This window comes from Vigna unguiculata, chromosome 5 (genome assembly GCF_004118075.2).
Source record: "Vigna unguiculata cultivar IT97K-499-35 chromosome 5, ASM411807v1, whole genome shotgun sequence".
Lineage (NCBI taxonomy): Eukaryota > Viridiplantae > Streptophyta > Magnoliopsida > Fabales > Fabaceae > Vigna > Vigna unguiculata.
Window position 1 is genome coordinate 32,734,074 of NC_040283.1, and position 17,976 is coordinate 32,752,049.

Genomic DNA, 17,976 nt, shown 5'->3' on the forward strand with positions numbered 1-17,976 from the left:
TTTTCTTCATTGTAATTGTGGCCTACTTAGGTACAAGGTGTTCAATCCCATCTCTTAAGTAGAACCTTTCTCACCTATAGTGAAACGCTTTTAGTGGTAAAAGTGTTGAAAGTTCTAAGTGCTTTCTCACCTTGCCTTAGGCCCCATAGTTTAGATTCATGTTTTCACGTTGCATAGTGCTTGATTTGTGAGACCAAATTCTCTAATATTTTGCCAATTAGGGGTCCATTTTTAATGTTAAATTTTCTTTGTTTTGTTTGTTTGTGTGCTCTGTGTCAAGTGATTCTATCTACTTATTACTTGAAAATTTGTGTGAACTTTGAGTACTTTTGCAAGTGTAACCTTGGCAAGGATTAGCCTTGGTACTTAAGAAGTCCTTGAGAGTCACCTCGCTAACTTGGAGGTACACTTGTGCTAGTCCTCTTCTTTCACCCTTTTATGCAAATGCATAAGTTCCTTAAATCACCATGAGTACATATTCATATAGTCCTAGGTAGCATAAGCATGGTAGTCTCGAGTTGCATCATACATTTCATAGTGACATTCCATTCTTTGGAGAGGATATAGGTCCAATATAATTCATAGATTGGATGTGGGATACAGAGAAGTTGGTGCAATCATTCTTTAATAAATATAGTCAGTCTGACATTCTTAGGTATGTTATTTCTAAATTTGTAGGACGTGCATATGAGTGGCGGCATAAAAGGCAATCTAGAGTAGAAAAGGGAAGAGAATCATGCATTAGAGGTTTTTATGAGTTGAAAACATGCATGTGGACCACATTTGTTCCTTCTTCCTTGGGTGAAATTGAACCGGTGCCAAAAAGGGTTTTCTACTTTGGTTAAAAGTTAAATTAAGGACATAAGTTTTATTAGGGTTCAAAAATGTGAATCAATTTTCTTCTTCTTCTTCTTCTTCTTCTTCTTCCTCGCGCCTACGATTTCTCTCATCCCGCCTTGCTTCTCGCGCCTGTTGCTGTTGTTGCGTTCCAGCCACTCACGCCACCATAGGTCTGCTGCTTCGTCTACCTCACACTACTACGTCACACCGTTGGGTCTCCTTCCCCACCAACGCTGCTACAATCCACGGTGTTGTTGTTCATGGTGCAAATTTAGGGTGAACGTTGGTGGTTCTGTCTTTGGTGACCGTTTCGAGACGATAATGGACTCATTGATGCATGAAGGTGCGAGTGGCTGAGGTTCCTAGGTGGCGTGGTGGTTTTCGGTGAATCGAAGATGGATAGCGGCTTCCATGGTGGTTCGAAGGTGGTGGAAGAACCTAGGGTTGATTTTCTATCGAACCATACTTCGGTTCTCATAAGAACCGGGTAGAATGTGGGGTTTCTACTTTGGTTCACACCCGAGGCCAAAAGCTGACCCTATTTGGCCTCGTCCTAATATGCCTCGATTCTGAAATCAGGGCAGAATGGCAAAAATAATCGCTGCCAAATCCCTTTCCTACACTAATATTAAAAGAATATCAGTAAAATCAGTTATCCCAAGTTGGTTACTTCAATCACCAAACATAATATTTGAAGAATATCTCAAAGATATTGACCTTCGTAAGATTAAAATATATATATATATATATATATATATATATATATATATATATATATATATATATATATATATATATATTCAAGATATTTCAGCACAAAATCAAGTACAAAATTGTAGGCTTAGTCTAATTCAAAAACTCTATAAATAAGAGGTCTGACAGAGGTGAAAGGCACAACCCTTTTGGCAATAAACACTCCTTTTGGGGAAAAACCCCCCTCTAGGAGAGAGGAAGACACACTTTGATAGAAAGAAACTTGATCTAAATTCTTTTGACATTAGAAGGACATTCTGAAGGTTGGAAGCATTCAATTCGATCATCATTCAAAGTTCAGTATGTTTAGGAGTAGCTAACTCTCTCATTCATGGGGTTGGGTGTAATTTATTCTTAATTCTGTATGAATTCTTCATTCAATATATTTATTTTCCATCATCTCTTATATTTTATTCTTGTTTTAACTACATAGTCTATTATTATTTACATTGTGTTAATTTTTGTTTATTATTTACATTTAATTTAAAATTTAGTTTTTTTGTTATATAAACTAAAAATGTTTTGTTCTTTGTACATTTATTAGCAAACAATCCATTAAATTTAAATCACGTCAGTTTATGTGGGACCGATATCTAAAGTTGTCCGTTGTATTAATTTGGTACACTTGCGAATTACACAAGATACTTTAATGGATTAAGTGATATTGATACTGTGAGTCATGAAGACAGAGTTAAGATCATTGACATCTTTTATATATATATATATATATATATATATAAACATATTATTTTTTGCTGGTAAAAAACATAACAATAATTAGAATTTAGAGTGTTAATGTAATATGACATGACAAGAAATGTCTAAAGCAACGATAAAGATAATAAAGATCATAATATGTGATAGATAATAAAGATCCCATATTATGCATACAAATATTCTTTACATAAACCTATTTTGGATTATCATTAGATAGAACTATGATGTTATTTTAACTTGTCTATTGTTCATACAACCCTTATAACTGGTGCGAATATATCTTCTTTCCTAAATAGGATGCTCTATTCTCATGTTGTCTCTGTTGGACTTTCCTTCAAGTTTTCCACCAAAATAGTCTTTAAAATACCGATTCACTCTGATACTCTTGAACTGTGGTGGGGTATGATGAGTAATCAAACATGGCCAAGGACCAATGACAATTCTCTAGGGCTATAGAATGTTCCAAATGAAATTCTTTCCTTCTCAGAGTTCACTGTTGCTCTCGATGCTCAACACTTCGATATGTTCCATTGGTAATAATCTAGGCCATATAAAACATGCAAAATTGGAAGTAAATCTCTTTAGCAGTAACTTCTGTAGTATAAGTATGAAATACATTTTTTTTTTTGTTTTAGATTACTTTCTACCATGTTTCTGACCCTTGGTTCTGAAGTTTGTAATTTTCATTCATATGATGAATACAATGGCTTTCGCGTACCAACAAAAAACTGGTTAAAAATTGAAATCAATCATTATTTTTTAAAAGCCCAAGTGACCAAAAATTTTTAAATAAAAAATGAAAATAACTTTTCAAAATTTAAAAAGCTATTACGAAATCTTATAATCAAATAAAAGATTATAAATATATGAATATGTTAATATATATATATATATTATAAATGAATGAATAATTTACCTCCTTATGTCACCAACATTGACAACAAAGGCATTAGGTAAGGGTTTAACAGGAATCCACGTGCCATCTTTTCTTATCTGCAATCCTTCTACTTGATTGACATGTAAGAGGATGGTTAGAGCTACTCCATCTGAATGATTTGTTAAACCAATGACCTTTTCTGGTTGAGGAAAAGGCGGATAATAGTTGATCCTCATCATTTGTATCCCATCTTCAAATAATTCTCTCATTTCCCTTTCTTCAATCTCCAAAGCTTTTCCCATTTGCCCAATTATGATCATCGCCAGATCTTTCATTTTTTGTGAGTATAGCTCTAGATTCTCTCTGCATATCAAACATTACTTCTTTTATGTTAGTTTCCAGAATTTTAGAACTTCAAAATATTAATCAATTTAGAATTGTCTTTTAATCTCACATCAGATTTGATCAATTTTGATTTTTATTTGTCTCAGGTTCTGCTAAGGACATTAGACTATTTAATAGCATTTTATTGGAAATGGAGGTTGGTTATGAAAGATAATGGACTATGCAAAGAAATTTTAGAATCCAAGTATGGATTTTGGAGAAACATGAATGATAAGGATAATATTACACATCAATCAAGATGGAGGAATGATTTGAGGTCAGTGTGGGAAAATGGGGCTAATACAAAGTGGTTTGATGAAAATGTGGTGTGGAAATTTAGGACACATTCTAAGATTAGTTTTCAAAATGTTAGATGCTTCGGAGATTCTCCTCTTATGTATAGCTTATAAAAGGTTGTATAGTAGCCAAAGAGAATAATGCTTTGCCATCGGCCTAACATTTAGTTTGAAGCCGACATGAATAAAAAAATAAAAAAATAATAATGAAGAAATAAATAAAAATAAAAATAAAAATTGTAACGTCCCATTTAATTATTAAGCAAAAATAAAAGAAATGTCACACAATAATAGTACTGTAGCGTAGTCTTGGGGTCCTTAACACAATCCCTACAACCTGGGCACACCACGATGCCAACGGGAAACCAGATACAAGTTTAACAAAAGGGAATAGAGCAACAAAGTGTAAAACAATACATGGGCCATAACCCTAACGAAAACCATGAAGAAAATAAAATCCAGTCTCGATGGCTAAGCAGCGGAATCTCCATTTCCTTGCTGACCACGAGAACCTCGCCCATCTGCTCTCATCAATTAAATTGATGATCATCGCAAGAAAGAAGAGCCACATACAAGACAACCATACAATAAACAGGGTAAGCTAGAGCCAACAACATTTTCATCATACAGTCAAACGTAATTTCACCATCCAATATCCATACAACAACCAAGTATGTTATGACTTTTCAATCAATACACTACGACTCGACTCGACTCATCCGGATATGTATAACTTGGTCGAATTCAGCAGATGCTTGCACTTGTGGTGGATACCTCTACTCACCCCCAAGTTTCTCACCCCCGAGCTATGTGTTACAAGAATACAATGAATCAATTTCCTTCACTACAAGGTTAGCCCTTAATGAATTTCAGGTCTCCTACTACGCTCACCACAGGAGTTAGTCCGCTCTAGGTGAGACTAACTGACCTCTTAGAGCGTCAGGATGCAACCTTCCCTTGAATCCTTACCTAGTTATACAGATGGGGCACCACCATGGACACCTACTAATAGGGGCCATGGAATTACGTCCCGACCACTGAAGCGCGACCCTAAAAGTCTCACCTAGAGACTCCAAGGAATTATGCACTGACACAGATCAACCATATTCATACAGGCAAAGAATATTCACCATGCATAGATATACATTAATCGTACCAACCTTTAAAGCCAATGCCTTTCATGTTTCAGGCCCAACCCATTTCAACTCATCATAAACCATCCATGCATAAAGGATTTTCATCTCATCTCATTATCATGTCACTTTAATAATACCCATCTAATTTAGTTCACATGCCAATACTCATACCAAATCTATCATTTATAATTCATGAATCATGCTATGTATACATCATACTCCATTATATACATGTCCCTCATCATAACATTCATACCCAAACCAAAACCAATCATCCAAGAATAAACAAACATCCAAACACAGCATTGTCTCGCCCAGCACCTCGCTCAGGCTGAAGGGTCTCGCTCAGGCGAGACAGTCTCGCTCAGGCGAGTCCCCCTCTGCCTAGGCGAAGGCTCAAAACAGGAACAGGAAAACAACGCGGGATTTTGCTTAGGCGAGACCCCTCTCGCCTGGGCGAAAAAGCTGGCCGCTTGGGCGACACTTGGCGAAAAAGGCTTGGGCGAGCCTCCGCCAGACTCGCTTAGGCGAGTCCGACTAGCCTAAGCGAGGTTATCAGTCCTCGCTATAGCCTCACCTGCAACAAATGCATCATTCAACCCAGCCAATCACACAAAGCATCTCACAATCCGAGAACAACGATTATTCCATACAAACGATTCACAAGCTCAAGAACAGGCATAAAACACAACTTAGACTCAAACACTAACTTCCCGTACTTGGAAAAAGGGTTAACAGAACCTTGACAACACGACCGCGAGCACTGCCACCCTTGGAACGCACTAATGAGCTGAAAATAGAAGGTACACGGGACAAAGGGGCGGATTAACACGAAACCCTAACTGTGAAATACAAAGGAACAACAATGGAACTCATATGATCTAGAAAGGGGCACTTACGTGGAGTAGGAACTGGTTCCGAGCTAGTTCGAGAAGGCTTGGGGAGAAACCCTAGTAGAGCGTCCTGTGAGAGCAAGGGGATGACAGCTGGTTTCTGAAAGAGTGAAAGTGTACGCATTAGGGCAGACTAGGATCAGATTTATCCTTTGGGCCAGCTCTTAGACCCATTAGATTTGGGGCAGCCCTATAAGTTAAAGGCAGAAAAGAATAGGGCCTTAAAAAAATAAAAATAAGTAAGTTTGTTTTTGGAAATTTTAATTTTCTTTTTCTAAATAATAATAATAATATAATAATATGATAATAATAATGAATAAATAAAAAAAATTGTTTTAATCCTTTGTGTGTTTTCTTTTACATTTTTTTTACCTTTTAGCCCAATATATTTTATCCATCCACACCACATTTTCTTGCAACCAATGACAACCTAATATTTTATATTCGCATCCCCACTCTATGTTTTGCTCCAAATCAAGAAGTTAATAATGTGATTCTAATAATTAGAAGCAGAATTTTGCTAATATTTAGAATCATTCTTGTTGATCATGTCTATCAAGACCCAATTTCGTCCTGATGAATAAATTTATTTAAATTTTTTTTTAATTAATGGAAAAAAAAATGTGAAACAAAATTTTCTTCAAAGATTTTTCAAACTTTAATTTTAGAAAAAAAAGAGAGATTGAAAAATGGAAAAAAAAAAAGAAGAAGGAAGAGCCCAATTTGTTATTAATTATCACACTCCTTTTCATGAGCCCAACAACTGAAATATTTTATACCCTTTGTTTTTGATAGAGAAATTAGTCATATGATTCTAATCATTAGAAACAATATCTCTTCAAATGATAAGAATCAATATTACTAAGTGGAATTGATTTTGTGCTCTAATTTGTTAATGATTAGAATCAATATTACCGATCTTGATTGATTTTGTGCTCTGATTTGCTGCAATTTGATCTCCATAATGTGCTGTTATCATGACCAATTTCTTCTTATATTGTTCATTACAATTAAGGTTGAGATTGCAATGATATTGCAATGTGTGGGTATAAATACGCACTTTATCATATGAAAAAGGAGACCGAAAAAAAAATTCTCTACACTTCTCTAATTCTTTCTCATCACCACTCCTAGATACACAACTACTTTTTTATCTCTCTCTCAAAACAAAAAAAAATATTGAAGGAGATAAGAATCAAAAGAAAGAAAGAAAATATTCTCTACACACTCTCTTTCTGTCTCATTACCATCCACACAGACACATCATTTTTATCTCTCTTAGAAAAAACACAAGAAATATTAGAAAAGGAGGTAAGAAAAAGAAAAGAGTAAAGGTGAAGAGATATTGAATTTTTTTCATCTTTTGATTTTGTTTTTTTCAATTTTCATTTATTTTTTTAATCATAAAAAATAATTTTTCCCTTTCTTTAGTGTCTGCCCGACCACTCGTGTCGCATGACATCCAATTTAGACTTTTGTTTTTTCTAAAAATATACAGATCATCTAAAAAAATAGCTTTCTTTGTTTACTCTTTTATATCTATTTGGTTGCTCACATCGCAATGACATCCACAACCACTTTTAAATAACTTTAAGAAAATATTAAAAATTTATAAATGATAAAAAAACAAAAAAATAAAAGATAAAAAAAAGAATTTATTTCAAGTGTTTGTCCAGCCACTCGCGTCGCGTGACACGAATTTTAAAATAATTCAAAATACAAAAAATTTAAGTAAAAAGGTTTTTAAAAATATCAAAAAATTCAAACCATTTTCCAAAGAGTTTTCCAAATAGTTTTTTTTTGTAAAAGAACTACGTAACCCTGATTCTCCATTGTAAATGGAAATACTTAGGAGCGAGGATTAATCCTTGTCGGGCCCAAAAGAAAATTGTTTCTTTTGTACATCCTTTTATTTTTACTTTTGGGGAAAATTAAATATTTTGAAAACCACATCTTTTTGCATAATTAATTAAAGGTATCGTATTAGGACGGACGCTATGGGGTGCTAATACCTTTCCCACACGTAACCGACTCCCGGACATAAAATTTGGTTTTTAGTAGACATTGTCTTATCTTTTTGGTTTTTTCATAGTTTTCCAGAATAAACTATGGTGGTGACTCCAAACTCTGTTTTTTTCAAATTTTATTTTTGGTTCATCGTCCCGTCGCGATTTTGGTTGCGACAATGTCTGATTTTGTGCTTTGATTTGATTCTCGTAATGTGATAATATCAAAACCAATTCTTGTCTTTTAAAATTCGTTGTAATCAAGACAGACTTTATTATGAGTTACATTATATTTATAATTTTGTATATATAAACCTATGAAGCAAAAGGATAATAAGTACAATTTCTTTTCCCTCGAGAGATCCCTCTCTTACCCTAAGCACACAATTTCTTTTAACCCTCGCATATAAAACGCACACTCACCTTTGATCACCACTCCATGTGCTTCTTGGTGTTCCAACACAAACTATTAGTCTGCTTGAATAGGCGTGCAAATCCAATCTCCCGTTCAGGTTCACAAAAATTAATTCTTGTTGTGTTATGCAGTTTTTGTTGAGAATTGGTTATGATCTTGGTTGATTTTGATGTTTTCACCATTTCTTTTTGGTGTGGAAAAACATTATTGTCATGCATTTTGGGTTCATTAGTTTTTATAAGTAAGGTTTGTTAATTGTACTGGGCTACGAACGTTGTTGCATGAATAAGTCAGAGATCTCATGTTTTAACATTCTATGTTTGTGTGAGTCCCGTTTTCTAATACTTTTTTGGGTTGACCCATGATATGGTTACAAGTTATAATATATAATTGTATTGCACATGAAGTCATAAGGGCTGATCACATGCCATCTTTTTATATATTAAGTATTTATTTTTAACTTTTTAGTTAACCATTTACAAATAATAAAATAATAAGTTTAATCCTAGACGTTATTTCCTAATATTTTATTTATTCATTTATTTATTTTCCTAATGTTTTATAAATTATGGATATATAATAGTCATACTTTTTTTTATATCCTATCTTATTTTGAAAGTTTTTTTTTAAATAATAATAAATAAATAATTTAAGTACACTTTTAACTTTTAAAAAGTATAAGTGCTTGTATGACCGTTCGTGCCGTCTTAGTACTTAATACATTCAATTTTCTATAAAATTACTAAAAAAAATACAAAATTTATAAAAAAAAGCAATGTCAACGTCTTTGAACAAATTGTTTTCAAAAAGTTTTTTTCATAAAGAACTACGTGACCCTGATTCTCCATTATGAATGGAGATATGTAGAAGCCATGATTAATCTTTGTCGGGCCCAAAAAAACAAAAATATTTTTTGTTTCTTTTGAATTTTCTCTTTTTATTATTTCGGAAAATAAATATTTAAAGGAGACTACATTCATTTGTATTTTAATTAAAAGTACCGTCTTAGGACGGACGTTGTAAGGTGCTAACATCTTCTCTACGTGTAACCACTTCCGTACCCAAACTATTTTCGTAGACATTGCTCTTTTTTTTATAGTTTTCCATAGTTTCCTATAATAACTATGGTAACAACTCTAAACCTCTTTTTTTTATTTTATTTTTTTGTTTCTCTTCTTTTCACCATTCCATTGTGCTATTATGAATTGTGGTATTGTTGTTTGTGTCATGAAGGAGGGTTACAAATTTGTGCTCATAGATTTGGTGTTGTTGTTGCTGTTTGTTTGTATTTGGTGTTATTGTTTCTTTTGCAAATTAATTTTGATATTATATCATTCTTTGGCAGATTTCTTGGCGTGAACAAAGCACTGAGTGAGGGTGGTAATTTTGTGGTTGCACCGGTGAGGGAGGTAAGTGGGTATATAAATATATTCATGTGTTGTTTGCAAGAGCCTCAAATTGATGATATGTGTATATTCATGTGTTATTGTTTATATGAATGTTATGAACATATATACCAACAATCTCTCCCACACAATCTGTAATTTGTTTCTGAATTTGTGCTTTGTACAGTTTGGCTTAATGCACTTTATATCTATCATATGGACTGTTATTGAGAATATTGTTGTCCTTTCTTCTCTTAGTATAATTTGACATTTCTGTTTTGTGTGTGTGATCTGTGAAAGTGTGTTTATATCTCCAATGGAGTTTATATCTCCAACATATACTAGATGCACTCAATATCTAGAAAGTACAAAAACTATTTTAGTATAGAAAGTACAAAAACTATTTTAGTTTGCTTTCTATTGTCATTCTCAAGCATTGCCTTTGCTTTGCTTTGCATCAAAGACCTTCTTCATCCTACCTAGATGAATTCAATTTTTTGTGAGGCATTCCTACGTACAGATTCCTAATGCCTAATTGAATGTATGTAGGTGTTTGATAAAAATGCCTAATTGAATGCAAATTGTATAGACTACTAAAGTCAACAAGAAAGAAAATTTGACTCTAAAACCTGAAAATAGACTACTAAAGACAACAAGAAAGAAATTTTAGCTAAAATGGTATGCATAGTCATAGGACTTGCATTCCAATTAGGACATTATAGTTTGGTTAGTATTTGGATATCTTACTTAATCAGTGAGATATATCCCCACAATGTCATGATCATAAGCAATAGATAGGGACATATATGTCTCCACTATCACAAATGTAACACTGTCTATCTTTGCCTTGTCACAGGACATGGGCGAAGTTCCCAGCCACCATCGTTGGGTGTATGACCGTTGTTACAGTTGTAGGAGAGGCTTGAAGGAATCTTTTGTGATTGGAGTTTGAAAAGTTTATCCAGACGGCTCGTCAATATAAATATTATGCTCTTGAGGGAGGGATTCGATGTCCATGCATCAAGTGTGAATATACTCGAATTTTGAAAGACGAAGAAGTTAAAGTTCATCTATACAAAAAAGGATTCATGCTAGATTATTGGATTTGGACATTTCACGGTGAAGAGGTGCCATCTGTTTATTTGGGTGAACATGAAAGACGTCTTCCTAGTTCAAGCATGGTTGTACCTACCTCTGAGATGAATCAAGCAATGTATATGTCAGAGATGTTGAATAATGCTTTTGGCTAACATGCTTCATTTGAACAAGATAACGATAGTTGTTTAGAAGAATCTCTAAATGAACTCACTTAGAGGTTTTACAATTTATTGGCAGAGGCAAATGAACCTGTCTTTGAAGGGGGTAAGGGAGTCAAAGTTGTTTGTATGCATTAAACTTCTGGCCTTCAAATCGAACTGGAACATTCCTAACCAAGCATTGGACCAAATGGCAAAACTAATTTTAGATCTAACACAACCAAATAATCCTTTGCCCAACAATTATTATGAAGCAAAGAAATTAGTTTCAAAGTTAGGATTGGAATATAAGAAGATTAATTGTTGTGTGAATGGATCTATGCTTTTTTACGATAATAATAATGGAAAAAATGATTCATCCTTGCTACAATGCAAATATTGTGGGCAACCACGATACCGCACAAAACATCCAAAACAAAGGCAAAAAAAACCAATACCATTGAAGTCCATGTTTTACTTGCCTATAATTCCAAGACTGCAAAGAATGTTTGCTTCAATACAAACAACACAACATATGACATGACATTATGAGAACAAAATAGAAGGCATGCTATGTCATCCATCTGATGGGGAAGCTTGAAAGCACTTTGATCGAAAGCATCCATCTTTCGCCAGTGATCCCCGTAACATTCGACTTGGTCTACGTATGGATGGATGTAATCCATACATTCAGACATCGTCATCCCCTTATTTTTGTTGGCCAGTGATTGTTACTCCATATAATCTTCCACCTGAGATGTGTATGACTAAGCCTTATATGTTTTTAACATGTCTTATACCAGGTCCATCGAATCCAAAGGCATCTATAGATGTTTATCTAGAGCCCTTGATTGATGATTTGAATAAGCTGCGAAGTGGTATTTGGACGTATAATGTTTCAAGGAAGCAAAATTTTCTAATGAGAGCAGTTTTGATGTGGACTATTAATGATTTCCCTGCATGTGGGATGTTATCCGGTTGGAGCACACACGGTAGATTAGCTTTTTCGCATTGTATGGAGCACATTAAGTCATTCACATTAACTTATGGTCGGAAAAGTTGTTGGTTTGATTGTCATTGTCGATTCTTGCCCATAGAGCATCCGTTTAGGAGAAACAATAAGACATTTCGGAAAGGAGAAGTTGAGAAGGATGGGCCACCTCCAAAGTTGACCCTATCACAACTATGGCGAAGAGTCAAAGATTTTCCAAAAGTGACTGAAAGTGGTGTGACAAGGATGAATGGGTCTGAAGAATGGCATAATTGGACTAAAAGAAACATCTTCTGGGATCTTCCATATTGGAAAGATAACTTGCTAAGACATAATCTTGATGTGATGCACATAGAAAAAAAATTTGTTGACAACATCTTCAACACAGTGACGAATGTAAGTGGCAAGACAAAAGATAATGACAAGGCAAGAAGAGATATAACTTTGTATTGTCGACGGAGAGACTTGGAGTTGCAGTCACATTCTAACGGGAAGTTGCTGAAGCCAAAAGCAAATTACACCTTAACAAAAGATGAAGCTAAAATAGTTTGTCGTTGGATCAAAGAGCTTAGAATGCCAGATGGTTATTCTTCTAACTTGGCAAGATGTGCAGATACTGAAAAAGGTAGTATTCATGGTATGAAAAGTCATGATTGTCATGTCTTCATGGAGACATTACGTACTTCCTATTGCGTTTAGCTCATTACCAATGCATGTGTTAAATCCTCTAATAGAAATTAGTCACTTCTTTAAAGATTTGTGCTCAACGATATTAAAAGGGGATTCAATAAGAAGATTGGAGGAAAATATTTCACTTATTCTTTGTAAATTGGAAAGAATATTCCCTCCAGGATTCTTTGATTAAATGGAGCATCTACCTATTCATCTTCCATACGAAGCATGGCTTGGCAGACCAGTGCAATATAGGTGGATGTATCCGTTTGAAAGGTGATATGATTACTATATTTTGTATATCATGTTCATGTCCTTCCTAATGTATTCCTTTAGTTCATATAGATTTATGGGGAATCAAAACCTTCTATAAAAAACAAAGCTAGAGTAGAAGGATCAATTTGTGCAGCTTACTTGCATCGTGAGACCACGCACTTTTCTTCTCATTATTTTAAAAACTTCATGTTGTTACCAAGCAATCGTAGGAATGACACACAATGGCAAAGTGAAACATCTGAATCAACATTATTAGTGTTTCAACAAGTTGGTCGTCACACAGGCAAGGAGGCCATTCATTGGCTAACTGATGTTGAATTTAACTCTACTCATGTTCATGTGTTGATCAATTGCACTGAAGTTAAATCTTATCTTGAGTATGTTCTAATCTAATTTTTTACAACGTCACCGGTTTTGTAATGATTTTAAGCAACTTGTATATGTATTGTAATGATTCCTCTTAACAGTTCTTTCTTTGTGGCTTAGCAAATACCTCAAGCAAATGTTCCTGCCAACATAAATTCAAAGTTTCCTTACTGGTCCAGAAATCAAGTTAGTATGGTCCTGTTAATTAATGAAACCAACTTGGTTAACTTGATTTAACTCTCTATTGTCAAATATTTGTAGGTTTATAACGAGCCATTAAGTCTTAGAAATCAAGAGCTAAGGGATTTGGCAAATTTGCCCATTGGATGCGTCAAAGAATGGCACACATACTTTGTCAATGGGTACAAGTTCCACACTAAAGCGTGGTCGAACGGAAAGAAAACAATTAATTGTGGTGTGTACGTCCAGGGCCTCACTGAGGGTGGTTATGATGATTTTTATGGGATCATTCTTAAAATATATGAGTTAGAGTACAACACTTGTACTTCTCCAAAGAGAGTTGTTGTTTTTTATTGTGAATGGTTTGATCCTTCAAGAAGACGTACAAGAGTAGATCCTAGGTATAATATTTTTGCACTCCAAATAAGTTCAAGATACCAACCATTTGATCCATTCATTCTTGCAAATAATGTTAGACAAGTGTATTATGTGCCATATCCAGCATTTCACATTGATAAACGTGGGTGGTGTGTTGCAATACAAACCAAACCTAGGTGTCGCATTGATTCAAATGATGTAGAAGAGGATATCGCCTACCAAGTTGATCAAATGTCACATGCCAATGAAATAATTCAAGTAGAAGGTGTGTCTAGGTTGCATGACTTTGATGGTGATCCTGAAGAATTGTAAGGACCTAGACAAGAAGATGAAGACGTATATGATAATGAAGATGGAGAAGAATAAGAAGAAGAAGAGGAAGAAGAAGAAGATGATGATGAAGAAGAAGAAGAAGACAATGATGATGATGAGGGTGATGATTAAAGAAGTGTTTGAAGCCATTTGCATTGAAAATTAGAGTTGTATTATGACTTAATTGAATGACAAGTGTATTAGTTAAATATTTATGATGCTTTTCATTTTCTTGCAAATTTTAGATTATAATTTTATTGATACATGATTAAGATTTCCACTTCTTTAGCATATTCTCATAGTTTAAATTTCACTTAGTTTTCAATGACATCCGGAGGTTCATCTAATCTTGATAAAAGGAAGGAGATAGTAAAATGTAAAGAAAAGAGGGTGCCAAAAAAGGCCCGCTATGTTCTGAGGATTCCTAGCATTGTAGGATCCACATCCATTCCACCCCTTGCCACTGGCACCCATAATGCACCCATATAGTCCCCCTCTCCAGCTGTTGTACCATCACCATCTCCATCCACCCCTCTTGTGGTACCCACACCACCCCCTCTTGTGGTACCCACACCACCCCCTCTAGTGGTACCCACACCACACCCTCTAGTGATACCCATACCACCACCCCTCTTTCATCTACAACAACCTTCTCCCTCATTGTCTGGTGCTTTGCACAATATTGCTATACCTTCCCCATCATCAGTCCCTTCTCCTAATATTGTTGGCACCTCAGATACTATTGATGTTGTTGATGTTGACCCTCCTCTTCATGAGCGACCCATGATTGAACCGTTTAATCGAGGGTAATACTTTCTATCAAGTTAAAAATTTATTCCATTACAACTTGTGTTCTTTTGTATGACTTTTGTTTAATGAATATGCAGGTTTCTTCCTTCTAGAGTTACTTCCCAGGCCATCACACGGTCTATTAAGCAACAATTTATGACAGCTTGGCCGTCATGGGGAGCAATACCTCCAGAAGAAAAAAAAACATTTTTGGCAACGTTTTAAGGTAACACATCATCACTCTTATTCTCTTCTCATTCCTTCTGTAGGTTAACATTGAACTATCTTTTCACTATTATTGGTGATTTGCACTTTATTCATTGTCATAGAGGAAGGTGCAGTGGAAACTTGAGCATGAAGCAAAAATTCATAAAAATTTTCACAGTAAAGCATCTCATAGACTATCTGAGATGTTTAGAGAGGCTAGGAATGCAAGCCAACGACCTTACTGGCTTGGGGATGATGTTTGGAATTATTTGCTGGCACATTGGAATTCTCCTGCGTACCGTAATAAGTGTGTGACAGCCCAAAGGAACCGAGGTTCCGAAAAGGGTGGAATGGGGGTTCCATTACCACCCATGAACATGCCATTCATATGGTAAACAAACCTCCATTCTTAAGTTATTGGAATTGTATCATTTTTAGAATTTTTGTATATGTATTTTTTTGGTTATAGGCAAAAGAGCTAGGATGAGCTGCTCATATTGATGAGGTGTTTCAACAAACTCATATGCGCAAAGGAACTGACCAGTTTGTTGATGAAAGATCTCGGAGGACATATGTAAGCAAACACTTCAAATTTATTATAAGAAAACTTTAATTTTTATCTTCTTTAACTAATTTCTCATTATTTTATTTAATATAGGAATAATTTGAGAATAGACTTTCATAGGTCAAATCTGAACAAGGCTCATGTGCTGGTGGATCACAAGATATCATTGATGATCTTGCTGCAGATGATACGATTAGGACAAAGTGTTGGGTTGAGGTTGTCGGGGCTAAGAATAAAGGAAGAATATATGGGACTGGAGAACTTACAGGTATAAGCAATGGCATGAAGCCCCAATCTACTGCATCCACTTCTAGTGCTGAAGAAGTTACCTTCCTCAAAAAACGACTACAAGAAACTGATGAAAAACTAAAAGCAACTGATCAACGATTGCAAGAAAATGATCAGGCTTATGCAAAATTGAAAGGTCAATTTCAGACGTTATAGAACATACTCCTCACACTTATGCCTCTTGACCAACAAGTCCTTCGACAGGCTGTATCCAACCTAACACAGTCTCAGCAACAGCCTGCACCTGCACAACCTATAACAATCCAACCAAGCACTAAGCAGCCCGACCAAGTGCAGCCCAACCCAATTCTAGACCTTGAAGACCCTACTGATTCTGATGACTATGTAGGTTATTAGAGTTTATGACTTATGACATTTATATTTAAAATTAGTGTACATTTGACACTGTGGTGTGCACCAGAGGTTATGTTTGATTGTTTATATTGAATTTGGAAGTTTCTTGTTAGACATCTTGTATGAATTTATGTAGTCTATATGAGTGATTTGTAAATATGTAGGTCTGTACTGAATTGGCAGGTTTGATTGTGTTGAATTGGTTGGTCTGATTAGTTAAATTGGTGTGGTAAATTAGACGTTACAAATGACTCTACAGTGTTGTGTTTTCTAATTGAAAGATTTACCGATGGATATATCCGTTGGTAATGTGCACAAGATAATATTTTCATGAGTCCATTTCCGAAGGAATTACCTACGGATTATGGTCGTCGACGGCCACAAATCCATCGATAAATATTACAGACTGACCTTTTATCGACGGATATTTGCCCGTCAAAATTCTGTCGGTAAAACTAAATTACCGACGGATATTGTGCTTTACGGACGAAATATGACCGTTGGTAATCAGTGTTATTTTTGTAGTGATATTTCATTTTTAAATTTGAAATATTAGAATTAAATTCTTACATACGAAATAAAAGTATAATTATATGCTTTAGTTTTAAACTATTTTTAAGTTTTTACAATCACCTTTCTTTGTGGTCTTACTACTACTAAATCCATTACCTCAATGAACCATAATATATATCACATAAACAATACCCCCTCAACATATAAAAAAAATCTGAACCATATTATTCTGAATTTTTTGAAATATGATATCACTAACCTGAAATGATAAGTCGGGCATTTTGGATTTGGTAGGAAGGGTGGTCATGTAGAACATATCATTCCAATCAAGCTTTTGATCTTCACTCACAACAAATAATTGCCCAAAACCCTCCATATTTTCTGAAGTCTACCAAAACTTTTTCTTCTCTGACATTGGAAGGTTGAAGAATTCCTTAATCTCCAACTTTATTTTCTCCACCAAAGAAGAGCTCATGCCATGGTTTATAATCTAAAAAATATTAAAATTGAAATCCATTAACTGTTTGAGATTATATGCCTTCCAAATAAATTGAAGAATAAAAAGAGAATATTAAACTAACCTAGAAGAATCCCCATTCTTTGCAAGCAAGGTGAAGCTTGGCCAATTCCGAACTCCAGATTCTTGAGAAAGCAATTTGTGCATGTCAATAACAGGAATTTGAAGGGTGGCATGAGATTGTTGAGAGATGAGGAGCCTTTATTTTTTTATGTTGAGGCTGAAGGTATCTTTGTGGAACGTTAGATACACTTTCTTTAGACAACTCTTGAACTGAGGGTACCAAGAGTGAAGTCCCTGATTTGTTGAACAACTTTTCCATACCCTTTTGCCTCAAATAAACAACACACTTCCACTCTTAATCTCTTCTTCATTATAAGACCCCGCCTTTTTATTATGACTGGCTGGGATGGAGATCTATTAACTCTCCTTGGATTGATATTTCTATGGATTTTGTTTTGGGTCTCCTAAGGTCCAAAGGTGGAAAAAATTCTATTTTTGTTGTGGTTGATAGGTTCTCAAAGATAGCTCACTCCATTCCTTGCCACAAGAGCGATGATGTCAATCATATGGCCAATTTATTTTTCAGATGGGGATGTCAAATTTGTTAACTATTTTTAGAAGGTCTTAT

General features: G+C 34.8%; 1 pseudogene; it reads right to left on the reverse strand.

Annotated features, from left to right (window-relative positions):
• Positions 1 to 2,598: 2,598 nt before the first annotated feature.
• On the reverse strand, positions 2,599 to 17,667 carry LOC114184630 (annotated as a pseudogene).
• Positions 17,668 to 17,976: the final 309 nt, after the last annotated feature.